General features: G+C 45.3%; 1 long non-coding RNA gene and 1 pseudogene across 1 annotated transcript; one reads left to right on the top strand and one right to left on the bottom strand.

Annotated features, from left to right (window-relative positions):
• The first annotated feature begins 3896 nt into the window (after positions 1 to 3896).
• On the top strand, positions 3897 to 10034 carry LOC127321416 (uncharacterized; annotated as a pseudogene).
• Positions 10035 to 14281: 4247 nt separating this feature from the next.
• Positions 14282 to 16066, bottom strand: LOC139835055 (uncharacterized). The gene is made up of 3 exons (XR_011750800.1): positions 15839 to 16066; positions 15237 to 15343; positions 14282 to 14970 (listed from the first exon to the last, which is right to left on the bottom strand). It is a non-coding gene; the product is annotated as an uncharacterized lncRNA (long non-coding RNA).
• Between the last annotated feature and the right edge of the window lie 708 nt (positions 16067 to 16774).

Raw genomic sequence — 16774 nt, 5'->3', positions numbered from 1 at the left:
CCTCCTTTTACTGAAGTCCGATTTGGTGTTCGTAAATTTTCAATGCTGCAGCGTGCACCAGGGAACTTGTAATGAATCTGTAGCTACTTGATATCAGATTAAACTCGAGAGACCACGTGTGGCGACGAGGTTTACATTCTTTCAGTTATGCTCTGCAGAATGGAATCCTCAAACACCAAATTTGCCGGGAACCTCGAGGCTGCACATCATCAAGCATTATATATTCCTTTTCTACAGAACTATACATTGTCTCAATGCGCGCCCTGTAGCTCACATCCCCTGCTTTATGTACTGCCAATGTCGGCCTCGTAACGATCCCAATAGCTGGACCCGGCTTTGTTTTGGGCGCACCCGCATGTTTCAAAAGTAGCTGACCGGTTTTGATGCACAGTAGAAGCGTCGGAAACCCTTTGGCAACCCTTGGTACGTGGAGTGAATCGGGCGCGCCAGCGCCTCTGATTTCATCCATTTTTCTAGGTATGTCTTTATGGCTCGGTAGTTCAGACTGCTCGGTAGTACGATATAATAAGGTAGTGTGATAGCTCGGTAGTTCATACTGCTCGAACATTTTTCAAGGTATGACTTTACGGCTTCTAACTGATTGGAGAAAGATGGTGGCTGGAACAGGACGAATCGAGCTGAGGAGTTGCCTGAGCAAGCGCCAAACCGAGATACCCGAGAACCAGCTGGCCGGCGTCACATGCTGGGAGCTGCAGTGTTTCTCTACTATATGTTGCTGCAGAGGAGGTGGACCTGAAGGAAGTTCCATGATGAGAATGTGCAGGGCCTGAAACTGACGAAGTAGATAGTGTTTGTTTTTCGTTGTTCTCGTCGGTTTGTAAACACACACCCCAGCAAATGCAGGTCAATCCAAGTCCTGGCTAAAACTGTGAGATGCAGGTTAACCCAAGTTCTGTGGCATTTGCAGTTTAGTTAAGAGGCATGCAGGCTGTCACGGTGTTCTTGTGACTAAGTGAGATATTCAGGGCATATGGAGCTCTCGTGTATTAATCTCAAAAGAATGTGTACTCGATCAGAGGTTCATTTTTATAAGAATGTATACGCATCATCAACATTCAGAAATCAATTCTGTTAAACTCAGTCACATACATACTGTAGTGCAGAAGAAACTTACTGAGTAGGTTCTAATCTTGAGTTCCCCGGCAATGTCCTTCCCAGCGTCCTTAGAGAATAGAGACCACAGTGCGGTTGCCGGCTGCAGGTCCGACGAACTCAACTGGGGCAGGGACTATGCAGGACGAACAGCTACTCGCCGTGCAGCCGCCGCCTCGATCCCTCGCCGATGGATTGGAAGCTGGGCAGCGGAATAGCGCATCACCGCGCAGTTGCCCTGTTTCTCCTCACCGTCGCCGGGAAACAGCGCAGGTCGCTGACAAATCTATATGTTGCCAGGGCGAGAGGCGAGGTGCACCGGATCGGGCCGTGCGGAGGGGACCCACGGCCGGGAGGCGAACAGTGGCCCACCCTGGCTCTGCGCGGCCGGTCATGGATCATTGTGTATTTGTGTGCTTCAGTTTCTCGTGGAAGGCAAGTAACCTTGAGTCAAGCAGATCATCGATCATCCTATGGTCAGATGAGATGGACCAGAACAGGAACGCCAAGATGAACCTCAAGTAGTTCAGTTCCTCTTTAACATGATCAAGATGGTCAGTCCACGAACACGATTTCTCCGTAATATTTATGGTTCAGATATGTCGTTGCCTAGCTGCAGTGACTTCTCCTGTATTATTTCGAGATGGCATGCACGATGCAGGGGAGGGTGTGAATTCACGCGATGCGTAATCATGCACTGATTGACGAAAGAGACAACCAGTGACCACCGATTACGATGTTTACTAGTACCCTAATTAGTTCCATTGATTCGGTCACCGATTTCCACTTGTTCTCAGCTTTAGATAACGTTGGTTGTATCTAGTACTACATTGACATTTTAACAAATTTGAGATATTCTCTTGTGGACGGAGGGAGTAATATGTCTCAACAACATACATCACATGCTACACATCCACTTTGAGGGCCAATTCCATGTCTATGGACTATAGCCGCAGAGATGCACCATGGCGCATTTTAACCGGAAAGACTCAAACAACTCTGACACCTTAAATTATGTAGTTGTACGATGTAATATAGAAAAACTATTAATTTATTACAGTATGCGTTGTCGTTGAAATAAAGAGAATCCACTACAGGAATCGGCGTAGGCTACACCCAACCTCCTCGGCAGAGGTTCTCTTCGGCAGAGCCACGTGGATCGTTGGCGTAGACCAGACCCTCAGTGTAGCCGGTATACGCCGAGGGTGGCCGTCGGTGTCTAGACCATCGGCGCAAGCCACGCCGTTCGTTAACTTCAATTTTTTTATTTTGTTTCCAATTTTTTAGTCTCTCACATGAATCATTTTAACTTTGACTACACTTAATCTTAGATCAAATTACGTCAAACTTCCAATTTGGTCACCCATACTCACACTACTCCAGCCCTTGGACGCTTAACATTTTCGTTCCTTTCGATTGAGCTTCCATGAAAGAAACGAAACATTGCTGCCATATCAATTATATTAATCCTTAGACCGTGATATCATAACTCTTTATCATTTTGAATTTTAAATATTTTTTAAATAAATATCAATGGTTAAGTAATGATAATTTTTTGCAAGATGCAATAATTAATTTAATTTTTAAAACAAATTAAAAAATATATAAAATCCTGAATTTCTGTCAAAAATAAAATCTTCCTGCATTCATATTTTTGTTTGGAATTTTTATAATCTAAAAAGAACTCCAACCGAGTAAACCCTTGTGAACTGAGATGTAACTTTTTCCCACGATGATTTTTATATATTATACATGTTTTTCCGACGTCGTATGCAACAAGAAAAGCCGTTTTGCCGATACATGACGCAATTTCGAAATTCATTTTTGTTAAATTCTCTTGCAACTAGATGACATAACACATGAACATCTCGAATGATTTTATTTTTGGATTTTTTATTATTATTTTCTGCTATTCAGTTGAAACTTAAAAAGGCAATCCACGGAAGGGGGTGCATGGAGGGAACAAAATTCAAGGCTACACCGAGCGCCGTCGGCGTAGATTAGAAAAAAGAGAGGAGGATCCTATGTCGAGGGTGGCCATCGGCGTAGCTCTAACGCCGTGACAACGCCATCACGGCCTGGCTTTGGAGGGGCGCGTGTCTAGACCTACGCCGACGGCCCGGAGTACGCCGATGGTAGCCATCGGTGTAGCGTTGCCTACGCCGAGGACACTCTTCGCGGGCTGGACTGGCCGGGCCATACGCCGATGGCCCTAACTTTTGGCCCTCGGCGTATCAGCAGGCCGTCGGTGCCTTGCACCATTCCTGTAGTGATCAAGGTCCCAGAAAACAACCAAAAACACACGATCCTTTTTGAGAAAAAATCAGTGTAATTCAACTAATATCCATCAAGGTCCCAGCATTCTTCTTCGAGCTTCTAGGCCAATCGTGTCCACGCCGTTGCTGTCGCGACCGTGTCCGACTTGCGAATAGGAAACGAGAAGAGTCCGCGCGGGGGCTTGATGCATAGTACTCCAGTTGGCTACTTGGCCCGCTTCTTGTGTAGGAAATTTCCTGGCTCTTTCCTCCTTCTCTCATTTCGCGATCTTGAATTGGCCCTCCCCACTCCAAGCCAATCAACGTGTCAAATGGTGAGGGAAATTTCCTTGCTCTTTCCTCTTTTCTCTCATTTCGCTAACGTCCGGTTGTGCTGGTTCTCAATCGCGCTGCAGTCTTGTGGATGCCTTTCACACGGGTCCAAGCCAAACTGGACACGCCATGCGAAACTGAGCTTACCATGCACCACAGGGAAAGATAAATACTAGAAGATCACAGACTAGCTCCACGGAGAATTGATCCCGCAAAATATCCCGCACCATAAAGCCATTAAGGTCGTCCCATCGCTCCCCAGATTGAGCGCGAGCAGCAGCGGCCATGGCGGCGCTCGGCGGCTTGCTTGCCGCAGCCATCCTCAAGGTGGTCGGCGACCAGATTGCTTCTGCGATCGGAGGTCAGATCAAGCTGCATCAGAACTTCGAGAAGGACCTGAAAAAGATGAAAATGGCGCTCGAGTCTGTCGACGCCCTGCTCGAGGACGCTGGGAGGCGGTCGGTTACGGATAAATCTACACTTCTGTGGCTGAAGCGGCTCAAGGACGCGATGTACGCCATCTCAGACATGATTGATGAGTTCGAGGCCGACACTGAAGTAATCTCCCAGCTGTCCGCGCGGAAGGTATATGTGCGGTACAGAAATCCCAGTTCATTGTACTTCGTGGTTACTCTTGAAACTAAAGACATGGTCATCACTTCTTTCTATAGAAAAACTCTCCTCGCCATGTAGTTTTTGTGATTTATCTGTGTAGTTTTGGTTTCTAAACTTGCTGGAGCTAATGAAATATCAAAGATTTGTACTAGTATCCATGTATTTTGTGCAGTAAGTTAATTTATGTATCTTCACATGGCCTTATGTGTTTTAGGTTTCAGTTTTTAAGACTTTTCATTTCTGAATCTACTTTTCTTATATTATTGTAACAGTAGCATATGTTATGTATATTTCAAAAATAAACTAAATTTGTTCTGATAGAAACAAGACGATGTGGCTCTTAATGTTTTAACCTAATCTCCTATTGGGCTGAATGCAGTTGTACACTGCTTGCCCTTTCACACAGTACTAACGAAAAAACTCTCTTGCAGTTATCCTTCAAAAAATATTTGGCAATTATGATCCCTTGTATCACAATCGTTCCCAAGGTCACAATGGCCAATAAGATGGAGAAGATGAGGGAGGATCCTGGAGGTGATAACTGACCAACACAAAAAATTCAGATTAACAAGGCACTAATGCCAATGAGCCGAAGGTCACCAACATACGGAAACATCGTCAATCATGGAGACACAAATTGTTGGGAGGACTGAGGAGAAAGAGGAAATATTGTCTTCTTTATTTGATAGCATGACAGAAGAGATCACAATCCTTCCTATATATGGCATTGGGGGACTTGGCAAGACAACCTTGGCCAAAATGATTTACAATAATACTCAGTTCAAAGAATACTCTCAGGTGTGGGTCTATGTGTCCCAGACATTTGATCTGAAGAAAATTGGAAACTCTATCATATCACAACTATCAGAGAAAGAGAAGGAGAGTGAGTACACTGGAATGGAGGTGATACATAAATCACTTCAAAAGTTGCTGGCTGATAAGAAGATTCTGATTGTTTTAGATGACCTATGGGAGGGTGAGGAATTTCATCTGCAAAGTCTGATGGACATGCTTAGGGTTGGGAAGGGCGGTAATGTGGTTGTTATTGTAACCACACGAGATGAGGACATAGCAAAAAAAATCTCTACCATCAAACCATACAAATTAGCACCATTGACTGATGACATCTGTTGGTCTATAATAAAGCAAAGGAGTGTATTTGAATCTAGACGTGATAAAGAAGAATTAGAGAAGATAGGGAAGGTCATTGCAATGAAGTGTGCTGGTGTGGCTTTAGCAGCTCAATCACTTGGATACATGCTGCAATCTATGAGGTTTAGTGAATGGGAATCAGTCAGAGACAGTGATATATGGAATGTATCTTCTTCGAAAGATACATCTTCCTCACAAGTGTTTGCGTCTCTGAAGTTGAGCTATAGTGTCATGCCTTCATATTTGAAGCTCTGCTTTGCCTATTGTGCAATATTTCCAAAAGGTCACAAGATAATTAAAGATGATCTTATTGGCCAATGAGTTTCTCTTGGTTTCTCTACTTGGCAACTTGGTGAGAGATACATTAGTCAGCTTTTGGGATTCTCTTTCCTTGAACATTCGAAGTCATCATTGGTGAGTTTATGCATACCCTATGTGATAGAACAATTTTTTTCTTTTCTTTGAATCATTGTGATGCAACGAAAGCATATAGTACCAAAAGTAGTGATGGCTAGTAGCAAAAGGTAATGTTGTAGGGAATGTCCACCCTAAATTGTGAAGTTAAACTGCACCCACATTTAACATATAAATTTCCATAGATAGAGCTGGATCCATCAATCGTGAATCCATAAGTGGTTTGCCATGTGGAAATGTTACTACTAGAGGTACCACAAAAATACTACTCCCTCTGATTCATATTAATTGTCACTAATATGGATCTATCTAGAACTAAAGTATCTTTAGATACATCCATATTAAGTTAATATAGTTCGGAGGGAGTATATTTATTATATATTACAAACATATAAATAAAGTAGTAGTGGACAATATTTTTTCGGCTGACCCTATTAATTTCCAAAAGTAAAACGGAACAGATGTAGTGCTAACTTGGGGAATTTATGAGAAATCCTCACATTCCTTAGCAGTCAAAGTCTATTCCTGGTCGTGAAAAATACATACATTTCTTGCAATGAAACAACTCTATTATTTTCACTTTTGTATGAATGATGCTTTTACTATCAAGCCGAAACATGACATTATACTGAAAACTGCAAAACAAATAGTTCAAGATTATAGTGCATGCCCTTCTGCAAATAAGGATCAATTTAGAATGTTGCAATTTTGTGCGATTAGTAATCCAATTCTATTGGTACATATGAATTCCAAATCCGCATATTATATGCCACTAGGATTATTTATAATTTGAGACTACAATCGTACATGAAACCGACACCCACGTACTGCCACTTACACTTGTTTGGATACAGTGTTCCAACAAAACTGGTTTACCATAATACCAGGCAACCGTATAACTAACAAAATCTCTTTTGGATGCGGCATTTAAAACACGGATAAGGAAAAATTGGTTTCCACAATCCAAACAATTAAAGTTTTGGGAAATGAATATTCATCGTCCTTCTGAAAACGCGTTTATAGGAAACTAATTACAGCTACCCTAATATTGTTTCTCAACAAAATTGCCAAATAGGATTTTCCATCTGCTTATTCTTAATAACCAAGTAATTAGTAATACTGTTTTTCAGGAAATTATTACCGAAACGAGTTTTCCTAAAATCTAGCGCAAAAACTTTCTATCCAAACAAGCACTTGGTTTGCCCTGGAACAATATGTAGAGCTTAAGAAACCAATAGGGTCGCCAGATCTGGTCTATTCCACTCTGACCAGCGATCTTGTCTGGATTTTAAACTATAGTCAAAACACCATGGCTTGATCTAGTATAATATTACAAGGAAAATTACATTTCTGATTGATTAACTATTCCTGAATAATAAATCATATAATTTGATTCTTAACTTTCCAAACTATCTAGATTTTTCTTTCACAATGACGTAGCGAAGGTTTCTGCATACGAGCCTAACTAGCACTAGGAATCTTACATAAATCTTTGTGTTGCTTTTTTATGCCTTCACATTTTTAAAGAAATTCTGATTTATCGTAGATGATTTTTCTGTAGTCTACGTAAATTATTTATGAGTTTTCTAGACTTGTTTCATCGTATGATTACTTTTCCTTCTTTGGTTTCTTAGGATTTCTCAGAATTTTGGAACTATCTATTTTTTTCAATATAATGTTAATTGACTGCAATGCATTGAGAAACACCACCGTGTCATCCAAAACTGCTTTGCACTTGTCCGAGAAATGTATTACGTTTGTTTGCTGGTGACACTTAAGCACATACTTATCTAATTTTACAGTTTTGCAGTTTAGGTAAAAAATCTACACTTGCGAAACAACATAGAAGCACAAGTAGAAATTACTATTCAATAACTAAATTAATTCACAAATTGTCTTAAATATAGGAAACCCACAAATCTGACTCTGTAAAATGATTTTCTTGCAGACTATCAAACTGTATGATGAAGATATTACATTGTTGACCATGCATGATCTGGTACATGACTTAGCAAGAGTAGTCATGTACGATGAGATTCTTGTCGTTGGCAAAGGCGGGAACACTGAGGGAAGCTCGTACCATTATGCATTGCTTGATGATTGTAGTAAGCCATTGGGCTTTGAGTCATCCAAAATAAGGGCACTCCGTTTTATGGACTGTGACAAAATTAAACTTCACCATGCTGCATTTTCATCTGCCAAGTCCTTGCGCGTCCTTGACTTAAGCGAGTGCATCATACATAAGTTGCCAGATTCTGTTGGTGTATTGAAGCAGCTGAGGTATCTTAATGCTCCAAGAGTCCAAGATGCACTCATTCCGAATGATATCAGCACGCTCTCAAAGTTAATGTACCTCAACCTTCACGGGTCTTCTAAAATCTTAGCTTTACCAGAATCCATTGGAAAAATTGAAGGTCTGGCATATCTTGATTTGTCCGGTTGTTCAGAAATTGCAAAGTTGCCTGAATCATTCGGGAGGCTAAAAGAATTAGTGCATCTTGATTTGTCAAATTGCTCTTGTATTGGAGGTATATCAGAGTTCTTGGGCAGCCTCACAAAACTGAAATATTTGAACTTATCTCACTGCAAAAAAATTGGAGAGATGCCAGAAGCTCTCGGCGCCCTATCCAAACTAGAGTATTTGAACTTATCATTCAGCTCATATCTTGAAAGTTGCCAGGAAGCAGAAGTTTTGGGCACCCTGAACAAACTTGAGTACCTGAACTTATCTTCAGAGAAGTGTGATCTTCAAAAGCTCCCCGAAGCTTTGGGCACATTCATTCAACTCAAGTACTTAAATTTGTCAGGTTGTCTGATGATGTCAGAATTGCCGAGATCATTTCGGAGTCTAAAAAATTTGGTGCATCTTGATCTATCAGGCTGTCGTAGTATTGATTGTCTAGATGAAGCTTTGGCTGGTCTGTCCAATCTGCAACATTTGAATGTGTCTGGGCTGATTAATATGACTGAAGATACAATGGACAGTCTCATCAACTATATATGCAGTAATCTTTCCAATCTGGAGCTTTTGGACTTGTCTTCTAATTATATGAGGAGTATACCTGAAAGTATTTGTAACATGAGAAAACTGCATACATTGAACCTCGCAGAATGCATTTGTCTTGGAAAGATACCAGCAAATATAGGTACAATGGATAGTTTGAAGTTTCTTGATATAAATGGTTGTTGGGCAATCTCCAAAGCCCCTCAGGTTGGCAGCAGTGCAATATCGTTACCACACTTTGGGGTGCAGCCTGGTGATGACCACTCTAGTAGCAACCTGGTCCTGCTACAACACATAGATCCTGTGGTGCTCAAGTTGACTGGACTTGAAAATGTGAAGTCCGTAGAAGAGGCCCAGCGTATAAATTTGATGGGGAAGAAAAAACTTGAGGACTTGAAACTGGAGTGGACACGAGGGGCTGAGAGATTTGTGGATCACAAAATTTTGATGGGAAATCTGGTGCCACCGAGCACATTGAAGAAGCTGGAGATATGTCGTTACAACGGTGTCAGCTTTCCAGCCTGGGTAGTACTGGACCAACTGCCAAACCTAAAGCATCTGGTTCTCAGAGACATGGTAAACCTGGAAGAGTGGACCCCGTCACACTCTAGTGGTGAGGATCACGTGCTTGAAAAGTTAGAAATTCATGATTGCCCCCTGTTAAGGTTGAAACCGCTTCCACCTAAAGCTAAAAAGTGGAAGATATCAAACAGTGATAAACTGTTTTTTCTCCTGTAACTACTAAGCTGTCAGTTGAAAACAGCAAGGTGCCTCTGCATCAGTGGAGGTTGCTTCAGCACTTCCCTGGCCCCACTGATTTGCATATTGAAAGCTCAGTCGATCTAACCGGCTCACCAGAGGTCATCCAACATCGCTCCTCTGTGGAGACTCTAACACTAGAAGACAAATACTTGGAAGAGTTGCCAAAATGGCTGAACGAGAACATGTGGCAACTCGAAAAGCTACAACTGCAGAGTTGCGACAGCATGGCATCACTGCCATTAGGAGAATTAACCTCCCTCAAAGAACTTGTCCTGTTTCGCTGTGATGTCCTGAGTTCTTTTCCAGAAAGCTTACATCAACTCAGCGGTCTCCAAGCACTAGACATTAGTGGCTGCCCTTAATTAAAACACTTGGGTGAAAGGGTATGTCTCCTACCCACCTCTCTGGTGACTCTTCATATCTCGAAATGTAAGGGTATCAAGTGTTTGCCTGAGGGCATGGAACAGCTCATCAACCTCCAAAGATTAGATATTCATGATTGCACTGACCTAAATATGTGGTGTACATTAGAGGAGAACATGATGAAGTTGGCTCACATAAAAGACAAGGTACGTGTCCTACCAAAAGCTGGCTCTCTATAGTACTAATCTTATTTTATTTTTACCTACTCTTTCTCCTTTTTCTTATATTAGAATTTACTCTGTCTTGCATTTCTTACAGAGGGTTCTTTCATGCAGAAATGTCTACATATTCATCTACTTTGCCTTGCAATTTTCCTTGTGTTAAACACCACTTCACTTTGAAAAATAGAACAGTAGAAAAAGGGCGAATTATCTGGTTTCTAGAGTACATCTCTACTGATAATAGCCACTAACATTGTAAAGATTGACATAGTAACCTGGGAATTCCTTTGCAGCAAAGTACCGGCTAATCAAAGAACTGTCATTATTTACTTTGCAGGAAATTCTCTAGAGCTGGTTGAGCTAGCCAGTGTATATCGCACATCAAACAGGCCAAGGCCACGCGCAGGTTTAGTGCTTCGTCTGCCGCGCTGCACGCGACACCCGTGCTGGTCGATGTGTCTGACTAATTCGAGCCCGACACTCCGGTTTCAGGTTGCCATCATTCCGCTCCTGCAAGAGGTATGCCGCCTGTCGAGCTCTCAGCGCTGGGCCCAGAACCAGCCAGGCGGGACGTGCCAACCATGGGTCCTGTTGTTGGGGCGGTGGACGCCAGCCCACCAAGGGTTACTGCAAGTCATCCGCCACTTGCGCATGCCGCACACCCCATCTCGCCGTCCGCAGAGAGCCAAGAAGTCGCCGGCCGTTGGTCGCCACCAGGAAAAGCCACCGTGTACAGAATGGCAAGCACGCAGTCACCGGAGGGGGGAACACCACCATGCGCCTGGCGCGCAAGCTGGTTGTCTCCGAGAGGGGCCTCGCCATAGCTGAAAGGGGAGAGGGAATCAGATGAGATGACGAGGTCCTCGGCAAGTACTCTGCAACCTACGACAGCTCCCCTCTCACCGGAGCAGATCGGCGCCCTCTCCACCAGGGCGCCCTCCAGCCAAGCTGCCCGCCCCTGCCCAGATGGTTACACCGGTCTAGTAAGGCGTTGTTCTTGTCAGTTTGCATCAGGTGGAAATTGTAACCCCAATGAGGCACAACGACCTTGCTCGTAGAAGAGTAGTGTGGGATTGTTAAGAGGCACAATGCAGTGGTGTATAATAGCCACTGCTAATGAGAAGATCGACACGAGTTACCGGGGATTTGTTTGCAGTACCAGCCAGTGCATCACGCTTGGAAATTTGTCAGAACGTAACATTTGCTTTATGTATCCAGCTTATTATTCATATGAACTACTAGTAGAACCCAAGATCAAACAATTTTCATTACTCGATTTGCAGGAAAGTTACTACGACTGGTGACCTAGACAGGTTATACGCACAGTAGGTTGCAAAATTGAGGGCCTGAATTAACCTGCAAGATTTCTTTCAGACCGATTGAGATTTATAGTCTCTAGCTTAGTTTGTTCGATAAAAAGAAAGCATGAGTGTCAACGTGATGAAACAGTGATAACTCTGGGTGCTCTGTTAGTTTCGTCCTTTTCTTACCGAACAGTGTGTAGTTGTAATCTTTGTGACATCCATCTATGCCGTACTTATGATTCTGATACATGTTTGTGTTGGGCATGGTCCACAACTGAAACCAACATTCGCTCAACACTTTTAGAGCATGATACAGTATCGGTTGCTAGCTTGTGAAAGTAAACTAAAGAAAGCATGAATGTAAACGAGGCGGAACGCTTGAAATCTCAGAGGAACTCAGCATATTTGACTGTGTACTGGTGTTTTGTGCATTGGGCAGAGGAACAGAAAATGAGCATGCCCGAGTCAGACTCTTGTTGTGGCTTGGGCGTTAGATTTAGTCTACCTCATCTAGTGTCCCAGCCTGACAGAACACCACCGATTTTGTGATTAAGCAAGATGTTCGGGGCTTATGGATTTTCCGTGTGTTCATAAAAAAAAGGCATATACTATTTGACAAACTGGAAACTGAATCTCAAAAGTAATGTATACCCATCATTCATTTTCTGAATAATTTATGTGCATCATCAACATTCAGAAATCATTCTCTGAAACCCATTGGTATGGTGTGGAACTGGAAGGAAGAAGCAACTTACTGAGCGATCTTGTGGTCGCCGGCCATGTCCTTCCCGTCATCCATAGATTAGACGCCGGTTGCCTCCTGCAGGTCCGACGAACCAAAATGAGGGTCGAGAGCAAACGACTCGCGACACTGCCGCCTCAGTGTCGTCGCCGATGAATCGAATGTCGCGCATCACAGCGCAGCTTCCCTGTTTCTCCTCGCCGGCGCCGAGAAACAGGGCAGGGCGCTCGGCACCCCGCTACTCAGAGCATCCATCCTCTGGGCAGGTGCTCCCATGAGATCGAGCACGTTCTCCTCCACGGGGACCGCACGGCTAGCATGCAGGAAGCGAGGCGAGGATGCTCTCTTGCAGCCGGACCTCTCTCGCCCCCCCGGCCGCAAGGAGAAGAGAGGCCGCCGGATCCACACCTTCTCCGACGCCTCCGACGCCTGGTGCGTTACAGCCTCTTTTTACTGAAGTCCGATTTGGTGTGCGTAAATTTCAATGCTGCAGCGTGCACCATGGAACTTGTAATGAATCTGTAGCTACTTGATATCAGATTAAACTCGAGAGACCACGTGCGGTTTACATTATTTCAGTTATGCTCTGCAGCATGGAATCCTCAAACACCAAATTTGCCGGGAACCTCGAGGCTGCACATCATCAAGCATTATATATTCCTTTTCTACAGAACTATACATTGTCTCAATGCGCGCCCTGTAGCTCACATCCCCTGCTTTATGTACTGCCAATGTCGGCCTCGTAACGATCCCAATAGCTGGACCCGGCTTTGTTTTGGGCGACACCCGCATGTTTCAAAAGTAGCCGACCGGTTTTGATGCACAGTAGAAGCGTCGGAAACCCTACGCCAACCCTTTGTACGTGGAGTGAATCGGGCGCGCCAGCGCCTCGTGACATGTCTGATTTCATCCATTTTTCTAGGTATGTCTTTATGGCTCAGTAGTTCAGACTGCTCGGTAGTACGATATAATAAGGTAATGTGACAGCTCGGTAGTTCAGACTCCTCGAACATTTTTCGAGGTATCACTTTACGGCTTCTAACTGATTGGAGAAAGATGGTGGCTGTAACAGGACGAATCGAGCTGAGGAGTTGCCTGAGCAAGCGCCTAACTGAGATACCCGAGAAGTAGCTGCCCGACGTCACACGCCGGGAGCTGCAGTGCTTCTATACTCTATGTTGCTGCAGAGGAGGTGAACCTGAAAGGAGTTCCTCTGCTCCATGATGAGAATGTGCAGGGCTTGAAACTGACGAAGTAGATAGTGTTTGTTTTTCCTTGCTCTCGTCAGTTTGTGAACACACACCCCAGCAAATGCATGTCAACCCAAGTCCGGGCTAAAACTGCGAGATGCAGGTTAATTCAAGTTCTGCGGCATTTGCAGTTTAGTTCAGCGGGCATGCAGGCTGTCACGGTGTTCTTGTGACTGAGTAAGATGTTCAGGGCATATATATGGAGCTCTTGTGTAATAATCTCAAAAATATGTTTACTCAGAGGTCCATTTTTACAAGAATGTATACGCATCATCAACATTCAGAAATCAATTCTGTTAAACTCAGTCACATACATACTATAGTACAGAAGAAACTCAGTACGCTTGCCGGCTGCAGGTCCGATGAATTCAAATGGGGGCAGGGACTATGGAGGACGAACAGCTACTCGCCGAGCAGCCGCCGCCTCGAGCCCTCGCCGATGGATTGGAAGCTGGGCAACAGAATAGCGCATCGCCGCGCAGTTGCCCTGTTTCTCCTCACCATCGCCAGGAAACAGGCGGGCGGCGTTACCGCTGTGGCCGTGGGTAGGCGATGGCGGGCACACCTGTTGAGATTTTCCGTCGCCGCATACACCTCCCACCGGGTCGGCAGGGCGAGAGACGAGGATGCACTCTCGGGCCGCCTGCTTTGTCTGCTTGCTTGGCCAGTCGGAACTCAGAAGGAGAAGAGAAGCCACCGGATCGGGCCGCGTGGAGGGGACCCACGGCCGGGGGAGGCGAACAGTGGCAGCGGCGGGAGAATCCTACATGATGGCCTGAGACCAGCCCACCCAGGCCCTGCGTGGCCGGTCATCGATGGTATGGAAAGGAACCTGAAGGAGTCAGCCAGATCATCGATCATCCTATGGTCAGATGAGATGGACCAGAACATGCGACTTCTCCGTGATATTTTTGGTTCAGATATCTCGTTGCCTAGCTGCAGTGGCTTCTCCTGTATTGTTTCAAGATGGCATGCACGATGCAGGGGAGGGTGTGAATTCGCGCAATGTATAAGCAAAAATTAATCATGCACTGGTTGATTACGATGTTTACTAGTACCCTAATTAGTTCAATTGATTCGGTCATCGATATCCACTTATTCTCAGCTGACCGAACAATAATACTACCCCTGGAGGTGTACCAGTCGGCGTATCTCTTGAGATGCTTCTGCTTGGAGCCCAGCCACCCAAGAAGAACCACCACCGTCTGGGACCTGTCGTCGGACGAGTCATCACTGCACGCAGCAGGGTCCGGCAGATGCCAGCGGTACAGGACATCCGGCGAGGAGGATGAAGGGACCGCAGCCGCTGTGCCCCCCGAGGCCATTGCAGAGAGAGGTCGGTGGAGGGAAGCCATCGTGCGTCCTCTCACAGTATTCAGATTCTAACAATGAGGAACAGCTCGCGTCTTATATCTATTTATCCGTCCTCTCCTGCTCCTGACCTGAGCCATAATAAGAAGAAGCCAACCAGCAACAGCAAACAAAAAGATAGTCAGCTGACTGTTCGCACAAATCGAACTGAACTGAATTCAAAGACACGGAGAAAACATGTGTTTGAATTCAAAGACACGGAGGAAACATGTGTTGTGTGCCCCAATCCACCCAACAAACCCGGACCAACCAGAGGCCCTACACGGCTTTGCCAGGGTCAACAGCTCAACATATATAAAAATTGTAACGATGATAACATTGAGAAATTGCTGTTCACCTCGTCGGTGGAAGGAGAAATTGGGGGCGGAATTGGGGGGCTGGCTGGCTGGCTGCCAAAGTGAATCGACAGCCGAGCCCTGTGGACCGCCTGCCTCCTTGCTCCTCCTGCAGCCAATTTGTCAAGAACACAGTAAATAATAAGCGAGTCTTAATCATGACGAAACCATATACTACATAGAAGTGCAATTTGACTTGTGTATTTCGTGGGATCCACCGGAGGAGGATTTGCGAAACGGAGAGAACAAAAGGAAGCTTTTTTTCTTGTAATAGTACAAAATTGGCAGAAAGGAAGGGGGAGGAGGGTGGGCGGCTGGAGCGTGGCTGGCGACAGCGACCTCGGCTTGCGTAGCGAGGATTGGGGAAAAGAAAAGGAGAGAGAGAGGAACGCGGGTTCGCAGTTTCTTGCTCCGCCATTGCGGGAGAGAAGGAGGGAGCCGTCCTGGATTTGTTCCAGAAAAGCTGGAGGAGGAAGAAGACTAATTTGGAAGGCGAGATGAAGGAGGTGCAGTTGATTCAATCGGTGAGGGGAATGAAATCGACGGGGGGATCCACGGAGTAAGAACGCACACCGAACTAGGACGAGGGGGAGGAAGAGCGTACCAGGCGAGGCGAGGGGAGGGGAGGAATCTGTCGTTGGTGGTGAATCCGTCGCGGCGACGGGGGGCAATCCCGGCAGGAGATGGATAAAAATAGGGTGGGGGGGGGGGAGGCGGAAGGCGGCCAATTTTGAGGGGAGGCGCGTGCGTGGGCGACGGCGCCGCCCGACCTGACCGACCACGTCGTAGCTCTTGGATGAAGATGAAGGCTGCGGTCCAAGTCGGAGGGAGGGAGCCTTTTTTTCCTCCGACGGCACGGCTTTGCTGTCCAAACTCCAAAGATATATCCCAGGAATATTCCTCCACGTTTATTCTATTTTCCACGGAACTAAACGAGTGTTATTCTTCAGGAAGAATTTGATTCGTTTCTTTTTGCGAATTTGGACAGAAACGATAGCAAGAGCTGCCACCATGAACATGTGGAAGGACGCGTTGGCCTGGCTAGTCGTGACCATGAACATGTGGAGTGTGACTGAAACTATTTTCTGCTTGCGTTAGTAATCCAGTCGCATCGGTCTAGATCTAGGGCATCTAAGCGGGTCTAACACATTTCTGATACGAATTGTGTCTGTGATGTATGGTGTCCTTTTGGGTTAGACGCTGCTCAAACTGATTGACATTTTTTTAAAAGAAGTTCATTCATAAGTAATATAGTTTACATTGATTCAAAAAGGTAAATAAAAACACTAACAATAAACGGGGCCGAGCCCCAAGCCTATCCTACTTGTCGTCGTCGTTGCTCTACGTTAGGTCGACGAACGGAGGCATCACCCACGGTCAATACGGTGCCGGCGCAAGCAGGTACGAAACCGGCGGTGGAGGAGGAGTAGGAGGTGTTGCCACCGGTGGCTGCTGACCGTAGGGCACCCAGGAAGGCAACAAACACGCCGTTGGTGGTGGTGGGTGATAGGTGGGGCTTGCACGGGCCTCGGTGACCACG

The sequence above is a fragment of the Lolium perenne genome, chromosome 1, assembly GCF_019359855.2.
Source record: "Lolium perenne isolate Kyuss_39 chromosome 1, Kyuss_2.0, whole genome shotgun sequence".
In the NCBI taxonomy this organism is placed as follows: domain Eukaryota; kingdom Viridiplantae; phylum Streptophyta; class Magnoliopsida; order Poales; family Poaceae; genus Lolium; species Lolium perenne.
This window is presented reverse-complemented; position numbering and strand designations above follow the sequence as displayed.